General features: G+C 41.8%; 1 protein-coding gene across 5 annotated transcripts in view; it reads right to left on the bottom strand.

Annotated features, from left to right (window-relative positions):
* Positions 1 to 21787, bottom strand: part of LOC118793463 (BTB/POZ domain-containing protein KCTD8-like) — a 30783-nt gene that overhangs the window by 5794 nt on the left and 3202 nt on the right. The gene's annotated exons all lie outside the window — the stretch shown is intronic.

Here is a 21787-nt window from a genome sequence, read left to right as displayed (position 1 = left end):
TCTGGAAGGTGCCATTAGCGGGTTTTTACACGGTCCGTTTGCCGCGGTCAAGAGCAGCCCTTTTCGCAAGGCGGTCACGGAACGCCTCTCGCAAATGATCCGAGACTCAAACTGTGTGTGCGGAAAGGATGACATTATCCCGTCATAGGGAGCGTTTTCATTTCTTTTCTTTTTTCATTATTCCTAATCTGCAGCAGCCATTTGTCATCCAACATTTATCCTTAATTCTGAATAACACTTAAATTGAAAAGTTACTTTATTTCTTTGAAAGTTGCAGAAGCATAGGTTTCTTTGTGTGTGTGTGTGTGTGTGTTGAGGGGGGGGGTTAACCTAGCAGGAATAACAGGTAAATTACATTCTCTCAACATTGACAGGGGTCATGCCCCAGTTCCCCCTCCCCACAACTACCCATCTGCCCTCTAAATCTACTCTCATGACACTCACAGTAGTCACCAAAATTTGACTCATGCATTTAACTGTTCAAAACATAGGACAGATTTTGTTGCAATCCCAGCCAGACATTGCACATGACAGATTATCCACTTTGTTTGCTCAGATGGATCTTCACTGATGTAGCCTCAGCCTGTGACCTTCTGCTTAGAAGGCCAGTTACCTAATCATTACAGCCCACTGCCATCCTGCCATTACAGCTACTGATGACATATGGACATGATCGCGTAACAGAATTCTTGTTTGATGATGCAAGTCGCTCTTCTGCCAATATCACATCAACACTACATCTTTCAAAATTTACAATGTAGCGTGAAACACTGTGTTGTCCTTTGTGATATTTATTGAACTTATTATATACTAACAAGATATGAACCGTCCACACAGTCCAATTCCAGAGACATTTTTTTTTGTAATGTCTTATCAATTCTACGTGAATACACAGGTTTCAAAAGTTCCATACCCTTTGATTGAGTCTATTGTTCATTGTTCATTAAATATCTGATCCAGTGGGGATGGCTTTGGATATCTGAATAATACAGCTAAGCGACTGAAGTACAACAGCCAGCTTCCAAGTCATAGGCAAATCAAATGCCTTTCACAGTTTTTTAGAAACCATTTAGATAATACAGCAAAAATTTTGAGAAAAATAATTTTTCTTAAAAAAAAATTCTAGATATTTACTGAGGAAACTGTGAGTTCCGTAACTTACCGAAGGGTACAGCAGCAGTACCCCAGTGGGGAAACAAACCAGCAACCTTTTGGGAATAAGCCTTGCTCCTTACCACTATGCCACACTGCTGCCCGCACAGATGTAGTTAGATTGTATTTACAGTTGTTAAACCTGTACGGTTGTTGTGGCTTGTGTAAATTCCCATGTAACAACCCCAATGTGTCCATACACAGTAGTTACTATGCAGGTACACCTTCATAGCTCTGTAGGCATAGCGTAAATGCACAATTATTAGGGGCACCTAATGTAAAAGTGGGACCCCAGACTCCATTGAAACATTCCAGCCAGGGTGAATCTGGCTTCAGTTTCACTGTCAGCTTCAACATGCATGAACATTATGAATGAGCATTCATTATTTTAGAGAATGCTCAAAGGTATGCAATTGTGGAATACTTTGCTAATGAGAAGGCTGGCAGGAAAAACAGTGCTGCCCTTGAAAGAAGATACATTTCTTCTTTTGAATTGTTCAGAAAGTGGCTCAGTATTATCTTATTTTAGAGGTGTTACAACTTTTTTTACACATATATTTCATTTCAGTGCTGTACAAGCACAACTACCCTCTCTTTGCACACCCTGTTCCACGAAGATCATGCCCTATGCACAACAAAAGCATTGTGATTCATGAATAACAATTTATGCTGTTTTTGCACGGTAGGCAATTTGCACGGGAATCAATTATGATCGTCATGGAATGGTTTCAATTTATCGGATTCAAATAACCCAATCTAATTTAGCCACTTCAAAAACCAAAAAAAAAAAATCTGAGGAGGGGAGGAGAATCATACAGGAATACGTGTACTTATGAGTACCTAAAAAGAGTACCTAAAAAGCATTATCTTTTCTGTATGTCAAATAAATGAATTAGCATGCTGATAAATATCACTGATTGTTTATACAGTACACAAATGAATATGAACTGACTGTAAAATGCATTTTAGCCTGGGCATGAATAATTAGATGGTTGTGAGATACACCCTTGATTGCACTATGAGACCCCTTTTTTACTCTTCTGAGAAAGCAAAATAATAGCATTAGTCACTGTCCACTTTGACTTCATTTTTCATTCTAACTTTATTTGATACTGAATTTATATTGATTTCTTTTCCCAGTGCATTGAATCAATATTTGGAATACAGCAGTTCAGAGAACTTATGTACTAGTAAGATACCCCTGAATAATCCTGAAATACAACAAAATAATGAAAAAGTTTGTCTTGTTTAAGAATACATCTCCAAACCTTCCAGGCCAGGGCTTCCTTCCCTTCTGTCCCTCAGGAACAAAGCTAAAATAATTTCACTGACCCAGGATCAGTGAAGTACGATAGTGCCTGGAAGCAGAGAACAAAATGCTACTCACAACTGGACTGAAGTTTATTTCATGTCACGTCACTGAGGACGCCTGGCTGTGATTCAACACATTTTGTGTTGGTTGAGAGAGTTAAGAAGGCAAACACGGTTAAACCAGACAAAGCAATTTATAAGTACACAGCCATAGGTAATAACACAGAGACGAAAGTCCCAGCATGAAAAGCATGAAGATATGTATATATATATATATATATATATATATATATATATATATATATATATATATATATATAATTCTCAATGAGTCATTTTGGAGGACATCATGTGACCTACCTACTCCCACCAGGGGAAGTTCTAGAACCACAGTGCTAGACTATGATGCACTGCTGTCAAAATCAGCCCCCTTTGCCTATTGGATGTATCTCGACAAATCACGTAGTGTGAATACTTGAAAAGCGCCAGGAATGTGTGCCCACTCTTATTTTTTTCTAATTCAGCACTGATGCCACACTCCTCCTGCAGTGAGTTCTGAATAATATCCCTATAATTACACCCTAATCATCTCCCTGTGCTTGCTCGGTGACGGGAGAAAGAGAGAGCAAAGGAATCACAGCATAAAATGCGAGAGCCCATCAGATGTTTCACACATCCAACACAGAAAGGATTTTTAACCTATTACTGACTCTGATGGTGCAGTTTATAGAGCCTAACCCTCAAATGGACTGTTCCTGGTCACACATGAACCAGTAATGGACATACCACATATCTACAGTTTGCCTCCGCAGTGTCTGTCGGTCAATGAATAAAGTTGCTCTTAAAGGTAAAAGAGATCTTCTCCACACTGGTTTCTTTTGTTGTGCTAAAAAACAGACTGTTCCTGTGTGTCAGAGCCACAGCTCCGTGCTACACATGTGGGCTGTTTGTTCTGTGGCAGCGAGTGGGCGGAAGCACATTAATAAACAAGGGCCGTAGTTTGGCTGTGCACTGTAATTACAGAGCTGGTGGAGGCGTAATACCCTGGCCCTCTCAGGTTCATTACCTTAATGACATCAGTGACCGCCAAAAACTCTGAGGAGAGAGCAGTTTCGACTATGGAGCAAACACGATATACAAAGAATTCATACACACACACACACACACACACACACACATACACACACACACAAACACACACACACAAATACACACACACACATAGATACACAGACACACACACACACACAGTGTCTTTGAATTTATATACAAGAAACAATTAATTTAAGATTTTTCTCATTTTTCAAAACTTTCAGAACAAAAAGCTCAAAAGTTGAGTTCCGAAGCTGTAAAATACTGGAAAATACTGTTATCCACCAACCCCCACAATCTGACTCACTAACCTGATGGTGGAGCTTGCACTAACAATAATAATTACCTAGAAGAGAATAATTACAAAATCATTGAATGACATAAGTAATTGCTATAATCACCCCTGGTAATTATGAAATCAATTCAAAATTGTATTCAACAGCTTACATATATCAGAACTATTTTACCGAAACGTTTCCTTTTTGGTAAACCTGTGCACTCTGTGAATAAAGACCCATACAAAAAAGTAATGAATCCCTTTGTATGTAACATTCAACAGCTCAACAAACAAACACAATATAGTTTGTCATTGTTGACAATGAGGTCGATATCGATGTTTTTTTAAATTTTTTATTTTTTAGTTTTTGTTGTTATTTATTCCCCATTTTGCGCCAGGGAAACTAGCTAGTTAGCTAACTAACGTTAAGTTGCTAGCTAGCTAGCAAATGGTACTTAAGATCAGAAGTCAATACCTTGGCTTGCAGTATGAATGTTAAAATTAACTATTTGTTCATAAGAGACATGATGAAGCTGTATTAGTTTGATAGCTAGCCACTGACAAATACAAGTATCACCTTGCAAACAAACACATAGCTAGCTAGCTACAATAAAAACAACGTAGAAAGCGAGATAGCTTGCCAGCTAATTTGGCTTTCACGCACTTTGCTCAGCTGTCATATTACTATGCTAGCTACTATGATAGCTAGCTAGCTATCAAACTAATAAAGCCTTATCATGTCTCTTCCGACCAAATAATTATATATATATATATATATATATATATATATATATATATATATATATAAATAACAGACACTGCAAGCAACCTATTCTGACAACTTTAGTACTGTTAGCTAGCTAGCTACCAAATTAACATTATAGTTAGCTAGCTGGCTAGCTAGGTAGTCTGTAGTGAGTGAACCATGTGAATAAGGCTAATTATAGTACCACCTATTGGATCTTCTCCGAATCTACAGCTGGGTAGGCTACTGTTGTCCGAGTCAGACTGCAAATAGCCAACACAACATTTAGCCCACGCAAAATTGATGCGACACAACAGATAAACATGGGCCACTGCCATCGGTGAATGTCATCATATTTGCCAATAGGCTAATGGCAGTCAACAAGGCGAATATCGGCCGATACCAATGTTAGGCATATATATCACCTACTTAAGAGGTCAACAAAGCAAACAGTCCACTTCAAGAAAACGGATGGCATTTAAGTGAAAATAAGTTCTTCCTGCCTACGTCAGTAAAAACATGAATTCTCCTCTCAAGCTTGATATGTGTGATAGCCTTAAAACATTCATTCCCTTTGTGTATACATCATTCATTCTAAATCAGACTTCAGCCAAGAGACAGCAGTGCATTCAAATTCTGATATCCAGAAACAAGCCTGACCCGACCCAAACAAGAATGCTATACTACAGTTATAGTCCCGAACTGATCTGAATCTGACATGATTCCTTGAGTACTGTTGGGTTTGGGCCATTTTACACTGCACCCAACCTGAAGCATGCAATCTTCCTGGGCTGTGTGTACAAATGTTGTCACAGTAAATGCTCGGATCAAGTTGAGCTGGTGTCCATTCACAGAGCAAACGGAAACACGCCGCGGACCTGTGTTAGTATTCATTGCGCTTAGGCACGGAGATTGAGCCTGTTAATGGGATTTGCTCTTCGGGCACTGTATCTGAAAAATCTGCGAGACTCTTGCTTTCGAATTTGCATGTCATACATGTAAAACTGAAGCCCGAGTCATCGCTCAGGTTAGCTCGTTTAACACGGAAAATGATCCCATTAGAAAGTCAGCCAAGCCTGCTTTCAGCAGAGAGGAGTGCAGCATGAATGGGAAGAGAAAGCAGGCTGTGGGAGAAATGGGGCCATTATGTAATGTGAAGAGTTATTAGTCTGTGAGAGAGGATGGTAACTCTAGGCCTGTGCTGAGGAATATTTTGGAAACGGCTGGCTGAATCATACCTCGGAGCTGTTCAGCTACAAAAAAGAGACAGTGGCCACAGCGGCTGACATTGGGCGGCATCTCCGTGTGACACAGCAGACACAGCAGAACCTGAGCATTTGACCTGTTGACCAGTGACTCAACAGTCTAATGTGGATGACCCTGACTCAGCAATTATGAGGAGGTGACCTCTGACTCAGCGATTATGAGGAGGTCACCTCTGACTTGGTGATTATGATGAGGTAATTTTTGACTGAGCGATTATGACAAGGTGATCTCTGACTCAGCGTTCATGAGCAGGTGACCTCTGACTCAGCAATACCTTATATATCATTATTATCATTTAGCAGATGCTCTTATCCAGAGCAACTTGCATAGGTTACAAATTTTATATAATTTTATATATGTTATCCATTTTTTATACAGCCGAATATTTATTATACAGCTAAATATTTACTGAGGCAATTGTGGGTTAAGTGCCTTGCCCAAGGCTACAGCAGCAGTGTCACAGTGGGGAATCGAACCAGCAACCTTTTGGTTATGAGCCCTGGTCCTTACCACTACACTACACTACCAACCCATGGCAATTTGGATGAGGTGACCTCTGACTCAGCAATTACGACAAGGTGACCTCTGACTCAGCAATTCCGAGGAAGCGACCTCTAACTCGGTGACTCTGGGCAGAACCCCATCCTGTCAGGATCCGGGCCAGCGCATTAGAGGACCACCCCGCAAACTGGACAAAGCATTCGGCTCTCCTCCCGGCGGAGACGGAGATGGCGAAAAATCCTTTTTTCACACCTGTCACAGCCCATCAGCATCACTCGGCCGAGGAAATAAAGGAAGCTGTCGCCAAGGCTGGCACCGCTGCATCTGCTCCTTCTCCTCTGTCAATCAATCACGCGCAATACGCGACGTTTCCTGCCGAAGCGCATCAAAATTACCGCCGTCAAAAATCCAATAAGTCTTTCCCACAGGTGGATGGTGCTCAAAGTGCCACAGCGCACGTCTCTCCTTTTGACCGTTCCTGAAAGCTTTCTGCTCTGCACTTTGCAGGAAACAAGAGGCGCATGTGAATAATGCACAGGTATGTGAATAATACCTTTGATTAGACATTAGAAATGCTGTGGTTTGATTGTGATGAGCTAATGAGCCTCTAAATGTCTCAACTAAGGAGTTACAGATTACAGCAGAGCTTTATTAGAATGGTGCTCATGAGTAAATCCAATAACAAGCTGGCATGAACAAGCTGGCATGGACAATGTGTTCAGCTATTAGCTAATGTTTCTAATCTCTGAAATTCACAGTGTGTGTGTGTGTGTGCGCGTGTGTGTGCGTGTGTGCATGCAAGACAGGGGCATCAAGGTCGAAACGAGAGCACAGGAAACTCAGTGACAGAGTTTTATAGACCACATGAGAGTGCCCATTAAACTTAACAGTGTGTGCGCGCGTGTGTGGGCACGTGTGTGTCCCTCTCCCTCCCTCACTGCCTCAGCCTCTCCCTCTGGGCCAGTTCCACTCTGCCCCCCACACCCTCGCTGGCCAGCTCCCCTCGCCGAGAGTGTGCCACCCTCCATATTTAGTCATGCACACGAGGAGGCAGATCAGAGCGTGTTAAGCCCTCAAAGCACGCTCCCCACGAGTCTGCAAATTTGCAGACTTTACAGCAAAAGACAGACGCTAATGAAACATACAAAAAAAATGAAGAAATCGCTGTATCTATCTTTAGAGAAATGTCTGTCTACTGTAAGTACTTCAGCTTGATGTCTTGCTTATATTGTGTTTCTGTCCTCCTGTCTTGCATGCATGTGCTTTTGTTTTTGTTACAGCTCCATGTTTGGATTTCTGACTGTGGATTTCCTGGTTTTGACTCAGACTGTTTTATGACTACTGTTTTTTGGCTTGCCGTTTGGCATTTCAGTCTGCACCTGGGTCCTTCGACTTGACAGCCTGACAAACTACATAACTGCTATCATCTATCTGCCTGACTATAGATAACGTTGCAATAAGAGCATCGCTTTCTAACAATACCGTAGGTGTAAACTAAGTGCTGGCTTGCAGGCTAATAAGCCTGTTCTCATTATGTAGTTATTGATTGCCCAATATAATTTTTTTATTCATTTATAATTTTTCCTTAACATGTCTTCTGGGGCCAACTTGCTGAGCTGTTCATATTTTCTCAAAAAATTCTGATGCAGAAAATTGTTACCAGTGTGTCCCAGAGGGAAGGTTTTAAACCTCCTGCCCTCTACCCCCTACAAGAAAGAAAAACTGTCTGATAGTACCCACAGCAAAAAACAAAGGCGCTTTTGGTGGACGTGAGACATTTACATTACATTTATGTTTAGTCATTTAGCAGACATGCTTACAAAAGTGAGAAAAAACCTTTGGGAAGAGTAAGTTTTTCCTTAACTTTGAGTGGATAATTTAGGCTTTTAAGCAACACTGTGCTAAATGTACTGCTATCCTGTAAAAAACAAAAATCTCCTTGCTAAATTTCATTCCATAAGCGCCCTACTGGTAGTTTGCATGGAGGCTTTGCATAGATCTCTTTGATTCATTGCGACTGTCGCTGTTCCACACCGATGTTCCCGTTTACTGTGAATTGCCTTCGTAAAACGATGATGCTGTCAACATCATAGGCTTGAATTCCGGACCCGGCGGCGAAATAAAGTCATTTTGCTCACTGCACGGCGCGGCCTAAACGAATGCCATACTGCCGCCAAACGATACTAATGTACCCCGATACCCCAAACATATGTTTCAATGCCTTAGTGACACCCTCTGCTTAAATGCGTTCTCCCATCGCAAAACTGCAGCACGGGCTGGAAAATGATATAAACAGCGAGCGGTGCAAAACACAACAATTATCCCATCAGCTGTCCAATAAATGGTCACGAAAAAGCGGCAGATTACATCGCCCTGAGTGGGGTGACGTGAAATGGTAGCCAATTACATTTGCAGGATGGAGAGGGTGAAGCGCACCATTTCAAAACCCTAGTGATGACAGCTGTGCAGCCCGGGGGGAGGGGGGGCGTTCTGGGAGTTTCCTGGAAACAGAACTATTTCACGATAACAACATCTACTAACCGATCGTATGGATCGGGTGTATATTTCTTTCACTAGATGCTTGATGGCTGTAATGGGTCTAAAATGAATGCGTGTGAACAAATGTGTGTTTATTGGCGTCCCTGGTTCAAGTGTTTGAATGAACAAACCCTTTTAGATCCGAATAAACTATCTCTGAGTACCTGTATATCAGGTGTGCTTTCATGATTCCATTTTTTCTCAGGTTACAGCATAGTGTCTACCACTACAGGACATAAAATGTCGGACAGATATATACAGTATATGGCTGACTGATAGTTAAATGGTAATGATGCACAGATTAGACAGTGGCTCAGATTCTGACTTTAAAAAACAGTGCTAAAAGTTTAATTTAAAAACAGGTTCACCTCGGTTCTGAAAATCTATCCAAAGGCCATTTACTTACGAGGAGTTAAATACTATTTTTGATTATGATTAACATGTTTGCCTGAAAACTTCAGTTCCAAATGGAAAACCCATGAACAAACCACTAAATATAACATCCACATTAATCTATATCTGTTAAAAGAAATTTAACATTAACATTTTGTACAGTTAACATTTTGTACATAATAAACTTCCATCTCAAAGAAAAATGATAAATTTATTCAATATTTCAGGTCAATGATTTCCTATGTATATTTTTACCTAATCCTTAAGTGTTTTTAATCAACTGAGATATCTAGATCACTGTAAAACATATTAGTGTATATGAAATACTGAGTGTTTTGAGTAATCTGCAGTCTGGTACAATGCAAAGGATAGAAATGTTTTCCTGGCAAAACGAGATATCCTATTCTCCCTCTCCCTCCTCCTCCCCACCTGCTGCCCCCCCCAATCCCCTGCGCCAAAAGCTTGCAAGTAGACATCATGGTTGACTGGTGTAATTTTCTCGTCAATACAGAGGGAGAGCTCGAGAATATTGATGCGGTCTCACACAGAGGTCATCACAGGAAGAAGATGACTGCAAGAACTAGACGTCTAATGTCCCACCCTAACAGAAAAGTCTGTCGTAACGGCAATCAAGATTTCAGATGGAAGTGGAGGGCCTGGCCTCTCTGTCAGCCAGCTCAATGTTGCCGCGAGCGCTATGTCTTCAAACTGAACTGGCTGTTGTGTGTAAGACAGGCGGGAGTGAGGTTTGGTCTGAACCCTGGGCTTAATTATGAGGCGATTTTATTGCTCTTCTGAAAAGAAAAAAAAAAAACACTGGTCCCTCTACCTTATACGTCAAACCCACATATTTACGGTTCCTTCCTATCAGACTTGTACTGCAACAGGAAAGACAACTCCCACCTACACACACACACACGTGTACACATGCACACACACTCTCTCTCACACATACACACGTGTACATGGATATGCACACTCTCTCTCACACACACAAACACACACACATACTCTCAAACTCAACAGAGCTATAGTATGTACCATCCTATAAACGAGAGCATTAATCCGCAAGACTGACTCAGTGCACCAAACTTAATCTTAGAATATCTACATCAAAGGACCCCTGAGTTGTTGCTGTTGGTGTCAAAATGATCATGTGCGATCAATGGCGATGATGTCAACACGTGTGTTTGGGAAAAGCATGTCCCGCCCTCTTTCCCTGTAGTTGTATCTTTCTGAGAAAATGTGTGACATATTTTGATGTCAGCAATGGGCTGCACTCGAATCCCTTCGTGCTTCATCCGCAGTGTTAAGCAATCTGGCCTTGAACTGCTGTGGACCATTGTTACATGTTAGTATGTCACAATTATGACAACATCTTGCTTTATGACAAGTAAAGTGTTGCCAGAACTACACATGCAAGCATGTGACTAATCTGTTTAATGGCAAAACCCAGAAATGTTTCCACTTTGCAAAAGAAGATACTTCCTCCCCAAAGTAAGTACCCTGCAATTGTTCTTGTTTAGTGTGCTGCTCAGTGCAAATAGTATCCACAGCATTAGCCTGCACCCGTCTTGGTTATTCAGTCTACAGCACCGGTGCCCTTCATCCCTCTGAGCCTGAGTGCAATCCACCCAGAAGCAGCAGGTTAGGTTGAAAGGCATCCGTGCCCACAGTGGGTTACCGAGTGCATTATCCTCCTACGCAGAGACGCAGAGGCAGGCTGAAGGGGAAGCTCCCTGCCTTTATTCTCAGCCAGATCAAACATGTGAGGAAGACGGTCCAGGTGCTAGGAGGGGTGAGAGTAAACTATCCAGTCGGGCTGTGTGTTTTTTTTTCAGCCATGTTAGGAGATTGAGTGAAGGGGGGTTGGGAGGGGGGCTAACCCCAGGGGCAGTATGAAGTGCCTGGCCCGGGCCCTGATGGAGCCACACTGAGTCTATTTAGCGGCTTTGGGTTTCGCACCACGGTGAGACTCGCGGATCAAAGGAATTTCGACCTGTGCTAAGGGAGAGAGGATTATGGGAAGACAAGCGAGAGGCGATACCTATCTGTAATTGAAATGTGCAGCTGCGGTCCATGGGAGTCTCGGGCAAAATGGAAAGAAGGAACAGCTCTAAAGACGTTTCCAACCCGTCGTCAACTCCACCACAGTGCAAAAACATGGTTTTTGGATTGGAGGAGGGACAGTGGCAAGGACAAACCTTAGAGAGTTTGACAATGAACACGAGAAGGCTGCACCAATGCACAGGATGGATAGACACTCAAACAGAAGTCACTGGAACATATTTCCCCCAGTGTGTGAAGCCTTCGCCCCGATTAGCATAGACACAGGCTTCTTTGAGTTTGTTTTCTGTGATTTTCTTGCTGTTGTTTGTTTGTTTAAAATGGCAATTGAGAACTCCCACCCTGAGAAACCATTCACATTGATTTGGCAATGCTGTCGGCCCACACAACATTGCTTGTGGCCAACATAATGGTCAGGGGGCTGTGCATCTGGCTGAAAGTTTGCAGGTTCAAACTCTGGGAAGGACGCCGCTGTTGTACCCTCGAGCAAGGAGCTCAACCTGCATTGTTCCAGCGTTAAAGCGAAAGCAGAGACTGTGAACTATGTAAGTCACCTTAGATAAGGACACCAACTGAGCACATGCATAATGTAATGCAATGATAAGAATGCATCACTGACTATTACAACTTCTACGACCGCCTCTGCTGCAAATTAAAATGCTAATGAGGAGAGCGCCAGATTACAACCTGTGCCAGGGTAGCAGATGGGCTCACGGTGAGGCCTGTACTCCCAGGGGTGAAATACAGACACACATACACACACACATTTGAGCACCGGAATCCAGCACAGAGAGTATATAATTCACTTGTGCAGAATTCTCGCGTTAGCATACCCCCAGTGCAATTCATAGAGACTATCAACCAGACTCAATTTCAAGCTCTGAACAGGAATAGGATCTAAATATTCCTGTCTGTGCACCGTCCCAGTTACCATGCAACATCACCATACTCACGGTTGCTAGGTCCTCCCCCCTTATACTCCAATAGCATTGTACCCTGCCTGTATCCCTGTTAAATTGAGGATAATAGAGCCTAAATAGCAAGGTACCACTGACATTTAAAAGGTTCTGATGATATGTCATGATGTTACAATAGGCAGCAAATGGGAAGCTCTCTTTTTCATATTATTTTATAAACTGAGACAAAGACAAACTTTACCCAGGTCAGAATGAGAAGCAAATGCATCCTCATTCTTCAAAGATGACACTTTCATGATGATGAGTATTAAAAGTGTAAAACAGAAAAAACAATGCATTACTTGTTTTATTATACTACTTACAGCATATATGCCAATATCTAACAAATACATAGATCATTACTACTTTCCTAGACAATTCATATATTGCAAAATTTGTCAGAACATATCAATAAAAGGAAAGATGAAGGAAAACTTGAACAATTTTGCATGCGTGTAATATATGGCATATATTTCACCATATAGTTGCTTGTGTGACGTGTTTCTTAGGGAATAGATGAGACGCATGTGAAGCATTCTTCTGTCTTATTAGTGGAGGAAAAGAGACAATGGGAGTTATTCTCCATAGCTGGTCAGCAGCGGTCCCCCAATGGTCAATTGTCTTGGGCACAGTGGGCCTCCTGCTTCCGGAATTGATTGAACCCATCCTCTGAATGCAGTTTATGCAGGCCGTGATGGAAATTGTACCTATGGCTCCAGATCCATTGTGTGTCTGGTGCAAGCTAAAATAATGCTGAAACAAAATTGGCCAGTTGACTTAAGGCTATGCAACGAGTCACTCCTCTTTCGCTCAGGATATTTCGTTCTTCCCTGGAATAAAAAAACATGACTCTTTATCGACTTTTTTCAATTTACATGCTGACGAGTGGATCAGAAGACAACTATTGCCAGGATAAACTGTTGTGCAAACAGGGCTCAGCTATTGTGAGGCAATCAATAAATCAATTAATGCAGACATATCTGTTCCTTTTAATTGTAAGTGCCACAGGTTCAGTTTATAATAAACACCCTATAAGAACTTGGCACTCTGTAACTCCCCAAGAAACGTCTGGGAATGAAAGAATTAAAACAAACGGGACATTTGTAAACCATCATATGCATTATTTATCACACTCTTTAATTTATTATTCCATTTATGTGGTAACAGACTTCCTATAAGCTTTTCATAACTATGATATACTTTAATGATAAATAACCTGCCCTGAATACCTAAGCAGGCTATTGTATTTATATTGTTTAATATTTAAGTACTGCCTTGGCATGCTTTCAGCTATAGTGATATATAATTGACATGTAACCTGAGCACATGCGCAGTACTTGACTTAGGATGCACATCATGAATTCAGATGCGGGAACATGATTCCACAGAAATGTTGCAACCGCTCCATGCCACCAAACACTTCAGCATGCTGCTTACACTGCTTGTCTTGCAAGCAGCTTGTTGTCTACCACAGACCTAAGATAGATGACAACTGCAATATACAAGCTAAGTCTAAGTGCTGGTGAATCCTGTTTTACTGAATACTGAAGAAAACCTTACACTGTGATACACAGAAATCAGCCCATTGTTAAGAGGCTGTATTAGGCTGTATTTAATTTGATGAAAAGCTGTTTAAATAACAGCACATGCAGACCTGCACATATTGGATAAGAAAGGAAAGGTATAAATCACGAATGAAACAAGGAGAAATCATATTAGTATTCTGTTGATGTCCGTACATCTGAATACATTGACTTTTAATTTGATTAAAAGCCGTTAAACAACAGTAAAATCACTGCATGTGAACGCCTGCTTATATTAAATCAGAAATGAGAGACATTAAAATTTGACAATGTTCATAACCTTTTGCGTCCACTGCTATTATGAATGTCAAATGGCCCTCCTGATACAAGACAGAGGATTCTTTCATCTCTACAAGTTGCTGGCATGAATTATGAATGAATATGTAATCTATTCCGTTGGTAGTTTGCTCTAAACACCATGCTCAAGATTCACCCTGCAGTTATCGATATGAGCAACTTGGTTTTGGTGTCCTGTGATTCTGTGACAGTCCCGACTTTAGAAAAAAAGGCAATATATATTTTTAAGCCATCTCATGACATTGAGATGAAGACATACAGTATTCTGAAGCGAAAACACCGCTAAGCAAAGACACCTCAGTGTCTTCAAAAAAAGTAATAATTTCGCTCGGTCATGAATCTCTGGAGGACCATGACAATGAGAGACCATGAGCTGTGGAGCTGTTTAAACCACCATAGCCCCGTGTGTCGTTAGCCTTCAGAGCGTTAGGAATTCTCTGACATGGGAAATGAGGGTGCAGCGCGGTGCACTGATGCAGGCAGGTCTCGCCCTCGGTTCCAGGGGGGAAGCAGCTGACAGCGTTACATAAGACCTGGAGGGCCCCGCGCAATTCGACGTCCTACTCTATTTTTATATCATCTGGTGCCACAAACAATCATACCCCACGGTTTTCGGGTAGAGATGAGTGTGACACCACTCCCCCCCCCACCTTTTAGTGACATAAATCTAATGCTATTCATGACGAACATGGTGAAGAATGAATATCCCAGATCAAGGGGGGAAAAGACATGTGAGAAATGTGATGGGAAATAAAAAAACTACTACCAATGCCTTACTCAACTGTCTTACTCAACTCTTACTGTCTGGAGAGATAGGAGAGAGATTGGTGAAGAGAGCAGGATTAATGCATTAACTGAGACTAGTTTACAATTTGCAATGGAATAATAACACAAAAACACACATCACTTTATGTACCATAGATTTTTAGCATCAGCTGAAATGGACTTCTTTTCAAAAGCAAAAACTGGCTAAAATCTTTCCTGAACATTTTGTACTATAGACAGCAATACAGTTAGGAATAAAAACAAGCATTCTAGATGTGTCACATTAGATGAAAACACCTCAAAACCTATTCACTGTAAAACTGTCTGTGGCCCCTTTGTAGCTCCAGTGTAATTACATTTTCTGACAAGCTGTCATTTGCAAGAAAAGAAGCTCAAACATGAATTTACATAAATAAATTACAACACTGAAAAAACATTCACATTCAAACAAGTGAGAGGTAACTTTGCAGGGGCATCCCATCAAATTCATCTCACAGTCAGACTGAACGTGTCCTGGTGTTCATAGGTTTACAAGTACATTTATTAATTCGGCAGATGTTCTTATCCAGAGTGACTTATAAGAAGCACATTCAACAGGGTTTGTCAACTTGCCGCACAGATTCTCAATCATTAGTGCCATCCCTGAAATGTAGTATTGTCACAAGGTGCACAACCTTAAACTATTGCCAGCAATTTCCATCCAAGTTTGTATCACTACAGTGCTTACCACTGAACTTCTGCCACTGCAGAAGTCTGAAGGGCTTCTGCCCTACCTTCTGCTACCATGCCTACCAGGCTTTTATGCTCTGTGCTCCAAGTGCAATCCATTTTACAACTGCTAGGTTTCACCAAAGCAATACGAGAGGGAGGGGTCTGGAGTTTGGAAAGCCCAGATGCAGTCTGCACAGGTAGGTTGCGAGACTGTATCAGAAAAAAGGACAATGAGTCCACTGTTTTGACAGTTAGAGAAGCAACATGAACAAGATGAGTGACCCTTCCAGGTAGGAACCAATAGGTGAGCAAAGATATTGGAATGTAGTGGTAAGGAAATTAGTGTTGGGTGTAATGATAGATTGTAAGTGTGGTGGTGCAGTTATTGTTAGAACCAGTGGTTAAATTTTTTTCCAAGCCACAACCAGGTAGCTAATGTGGAGGGATGTAGTTTACCTGTTGTAGAAACATACCATCTAAGAACTTCACACCCCATTAACACTTTAAAGAAACTCTGCATGTCATCTCACAGAAGTGTTGATGGGAAATGTAGTCCAGAATAAGTACTAAAATACTACGCAACCTCTGACTGAGTAATTTCTGTCCCATCAGCACTTTTGAAAATGTATTTGCCTGATGAACTCATCTTTGCAATTAGTAGTATTGTTTAAGCAGGAAACTTTGCTTGTATGGACTCCTTATCAGCTACCAATCTCCAAGCTACTTATCTAAATTGATAAAAAGGGCCGCAGCAAGTATAATTTACTTGTGAAGCAGAGCCACATAGCAAGAAGTTGTCAATGTGTTATCTAGTGGTTGGGAAATCGCATGGTATAACTCCCGAATGTTAACAAGCCCCAAGAGCCTCACAAAGTTTATTCAACTGCAAATGGAGTAAAGTTTACAGACCCGTGCTGAGTGACAGGCAGTATGTATCACTTTGACAACTGCGCAGCGACCGGCAAGGTTTTTCACAGTCTCGCCTTTCTTCTGGAGCCATGACGGTAATGACGATTTGATGGATTAAAATTGTTTCTATGGAGATATGGCGGAGTAACGGATATGTATGGAGTAGAAAACGAACTCTTCTGTTTTGTGGCTTAGCCACAGTGGGCTGTTTGCTGGACACTGCGTGGCGTGTGGGGGGGGGGAGAACCCGAATGAAGTAAGTTTCCAGGCCCATGGAAACTGCATACACATACAGAACACATGTGGACTGAGGAACAAGTTTGTCCTCGAGCGACGCTCACGGCAAAGAACATGAATGCCTATGGAAAAAGGAAACCAGGGACCTACTTCTCCACCTTCTAAGACCCAGAAATATACCAGCTGCATACTAATCTGGAGATCAATGATTTATAATAGTCGGAGCCTGTGGGGGGATGGGGGCTGTTGAAACCAGAGACTCTGATCTCATTTAAGTTGTCTTTCCTCATGCAAATTTATTTTTTAAGTGTGTAACTCCATGTTCTAGAGACATTCTTGTCATAAGGCATCACTGGGTTTAATTTTCTTTATTAATATGAATCAAAATATGCTTTTTTCCTTCTAAATTAAATGTGAATGGTTGAGAATATTGACTTCAGAAGCATCAGAAATGCTCAGTGTCACTCTTCCTCATAATCACTGCAGAACGAAAGAGTTTAATACAGTTAGGTCTATAATTCCATCTCTTTTTCGTTAATTATCACTGGCTCCCCATTTTTTAACCAAAAGTGTCCCTGGAAAGCTTTGTCTCCTGTTAGAATCAAATTTCAACAGAATGCAGTTTCAATCATGCTTGATATACAACAGGAGCTCTCATCCAAACTTTGTTGCAGACCGTCTCTATATGCGCCGCATCATATTTCGTAATGAATTACCCTCGAACCCAACGGTGGAAGGCGTGGAGACTTGGCGTGACTGATCGCTTGTTTGATTCGCTCCGTAAGAGCTCGGAACGGCACCGCGGATCCGTCGCTTCCCAGATCCTGCGGATTAATGGACACCCAGTGCATCTTGTCGGCATTAGTTACACTGCTGTGCCTAAGTGGGCGAAAGTACCTTCCAGAGGCGACACACTTAACTCCACAATTAAACAGGAGGAGCAGCATCTGGCCTCGGTTTCTAACTGTCTGCTGGGTTCAGATTTAGCATTCTATCTTTGCATTTGCTCTCCGGGATGTATATTTCCTTTAGAGGCATTATCAGCATTGGATGTAGTTTTTATTTGAACCTGGCCTGCAGGCACAATATGTATAATCAATTTTTTTTATCAGTAACAAATCAGTACAAATACGAATCTCATGGACCTGTTCCATATTTGTAAACTGGAGGTAATACAAATCTCATAGACCAGGTTCTATATTTTTAATGGGGGTAGTAAAAATCTCACTGACATTTTCTATATTTGTAACCTGAGGGTGATGCTTTGGTTTTGGTTCTTTGATGCAGGTAAGCTCAACTGGACCCCATGGCTGTGGACTCTCAGCTCAGACACCACCCAGCAGTTCCCAGCCCAGAGTCAAGACCCCTGTGAAGTTTCCCACTTGAGAAGAAGAGACTTGTTTTTGCGAAGAAGTCATATATTGCAATTGCAAGTGTAGAGACAGTTTTCAACATATTCCTTGCGGTAATTATGAATTATTTATGGGCAGCTAAAATCATCGGAATCTTTCCAAGTGATACTGTGACCCTTCTGAGCTTTATACATAGATGATAATTTAAAGTTAAAAAATTACTCACGTAATATTTTTACACTGGGTCATGGTAAGGGAAACTCTAGAGAATCAGTCACTTCCAACAATATGATAGTGGGTATATGGAGGTACAGAGCTCTGCCCAGAGCAGGAATGGGACAAAGAGTCCTCTCCTTTCCCATCAGTCTTCTGAACCCATAACTGAACCCCTGTGGCCTCACAGAAGCCCAGAACACTTCCTTTTAGTATTTTTACATTACGGTATAGTCATTTCGCAGACATTCTTATCTGGAGAGGCTTACATAGGTTTCAGTTTTATCCATTTATATATGACAATAATTCCTTATCCCCTATCGATCATTTCCCTCACAGGCCGTTAACAGACCCCATCGATTTTCGCGGGGGGTGAAATTACGCCCATGTTTGGCACAAGGTAGCAACCAGTACATATATTTCGAGTAGTCCTTTCTCCAGTCCTTTCAGGGTTCAGAGACCGCCCCCCCCCCCCCCCCCCCCCCCCCAAAAAAAAATGGCTCCTTTCTCTCTCTTCAGAAAGACTTTTTCTTCGGTGGCATTTAAACACGGGAAACGTGCGCAGTGACCGTGACGGAAAAAATGGCTGCCTTTCAGCCGGTCTGACCCAGATCCATTGTGATTCCTTGACAGTCGCGCGTCTGGCAGAGTTATCCAGGGCCCCCGCTCAGCATGCGCCCCCGGAGCCACGTCTCACCCCTGCACCCTGATTGAATGACATTTCGCGTTTTCCGAGATCTGCCAAGTCGCCAGACATTTCATCCGAAAACGTCGTATCCAACCCGAATGGTGAGGGGGGCCGTCATCCTCTCTAAGAAGGGCAACACGAGACAGTGTGAGGGATGTCAGAAACACAAGCGGGCGCCTATTTATTATTTAACCTTCATTATTATTATTGCAGGTAGTAGCTTTAGCAATAACAGAGAGGATAATACCTTCACATTTTCAATGTAAATATGTTATATATTTTATATGTCATTATAATTATTCCCACCACTTTATTACAAACGTCCTTTTGTGACGCGTGACTCATCATAACTCCATAGACCTCAGAGAGGGGATTTGCTCTTGCAGGGCTGTCGGGGGTTACAAACAGCAGTGGGATTTGGATGGACCAGGAGAATCAGCAATGCGATCCCCTGCTCCCCTTCACGAGGAGGATCGGCCAAACAGAAGCTGTTACGCAGAGGTTCTAGGGCAAACTCTATGGGCTGTGGGTGGGGTGGGGTGGGGGGTGGCTGCACCGTGAGAGTGTACATCATCTCACACGCATGTGACTAATGCAATGTTTTTATTTTGCTGCAGCACACTGATTTCCACTAACATTACCCACTCATGTGATCCCTGCTGGCACACAACATTATAAAACCAGTCTAATTTAATGGGGTGTACAGTTTAAATCGTGCACCGAGGTCACTCCATGCCAAAGGCTTAGATAATGCTGCATATTCCTACGTTGGTATAACTGGATTTATTATAATTCATGTCAGCTAAGATTTTTTGCGTGGTAGTACAAGTGGTTCTCAAGCTTTGATCCTCATCTTGCAAACGGTGGAAATATGAAATATACTAGCAAAATCCCAAATGCCTGAATGAGAGATGTTTCTGTGGATCTGTAACCCATTGCAGGAACCACTACACAAACACCTCACTTCAGTTTCACTGCATCCAAACATGGATGAAGTGAGAGTCTGTATTAAGCCTGCGTTTACATTACATTCACACCATTACTTCTTCATTCATTATTTCATCACCCTTATTTCTTCAGTCATAGATTTAGACTGACTTCACTTGACTTGATTTTATAAACACCCAACTATTGGCAATGTGATGTAACTCATCTCAAGTGCACCCAGAAGATATTCCAAGTGCCCTTTAGGTGTATAAATGCCCCAGCTTGCGAACCAGTGGCACAGCTGCGGTTCGAACTGGATAGGCATTAACACCCCTTTCTTACTGCAGCCCCTCTGGCATCCCCTCAATTGGGGTCTATCATCTCTAACCCAGACAACATTTAGCAAGTGAGCTTTATTATTTATTTTTGATACTTCTGTCCCAAAGGTGTGCATATCCTTTTGTCAAATCAGATAAACTGTCCTGTTGATTTAAAAAATGATTATTGTTGTAAGGTGTGTTTTACTAGTCCTTTCACTTTCTGTTTAGTATGTTTTGATCTCAAATGGGTTTTTATTGTTTTTTTATCACTGTTAAACAGGAGTCAATATGATGTTCAACCACACAATGTGTGAGAAAAGTGGTATTCATTTTCCATACTGATGTCAAGGACTAGTCTCATTGTGGCCAAGGCAATTATGACAGCAGAAATATGGACTTTATTGCTGGCCTTGAGCCTGCCTTTGTCCTACCCTGGGTTCAGTTACATTTGGGTATCTGTTTGACCTCTGTCAGACAAGCTCAGAGTTTGGAAGACAATTTTACACTCATGTGAGATTGATTTGAAAATTCCAGTGTTATTATTTTCTTTTTCTTAGAAGGCCTAATGTCTGAGGTTTCTCACAAAATGAGCCATCATCAGATCAAAACTAGTCAGGTTTTAAAAGGCCAAGTTCCCCATTTGGCAAGAGTCTCGGTTCTTATTCACCATTCAAACTACAGCAGTAATTAAGTTTATTTTGCGAGTCAAGCATTAAGAGCATCTGAATGGAACGTGAACTGTCTATTTGTCAAAGCTTTCACACCAGAATGAAAAACATTTCTAAATGGTTATACTGACATCTTTATGAAAGTGGACAAAAGAATGCTTCCCTCTAGTGCACTATTTCACAGTGCACAACTGTCCCCTTGCAAAGGTCAGCTCCAGGGCAATTCTGAATCAACTGGATGAATCCAAATGCCATTTCACCACTTAACGTGTTTGCTTGGCAGACATCCTTAGTCAGGGTAACTGAAAAGCTGAAACATGGCACTATCCATTTTGAATGGCTGGCTTTTTACAGAGGCAGTTCTAATATAGTGCCTTGCACAAGAGTGCAAATGCAGACTGGGATTCAAACCACAAACCCGCTGGCTAAAATTCCAGTTTTATAACCACCACTAACCATTAATAACTAACATCTTTTACAAATTTGATGACATCTGTACGCAGTCTGTGGTGTCATCTTACCGAGCAAGGACCCCTTTCTCTACCGAGGTTACCTGTTCAGCAGCAGACATGACACGATGTGCAATGTTGCCTTCTCGCTTGGAGACAAATTGTGCCATCGCGCCTGCCGCGCTTTCACGCCACTTTAGATAACAGCGCACAGTGAGCCGATGAATAACGAGCCCCCAGGTAACATGCGGCCGCAGGGGGGACACAGTCATCAATCATAGCGGAGGCGTGCTTGTGGATGAGGATGAGGACGAGGTTCGGTACGGAGCTAGGATCCAAAACAATACCGTCCCTCTGCTGGGCGGGAAAG

This window comes from Megalops cyprinoides, chromosome 18 (assembly GCF_013368585.1).
Source record: "Megalops cyprinoides isolate fMegCyp1 chromosome 18, fMegCyp1.pri, whole genome shotgun sequence".
Classification (NCBI taxonomy): Eukaryota; Metazoa; Chordata; class Actinopteri; order Elopiformes; family Megalopidae; genus Megalops; species Megalops cyprinoides.
The sequence above is the reverse complement of the archived record's forward strand: the minus strand, read 5'-3'. Positions and strand labels throughout refer to the sequence as shown.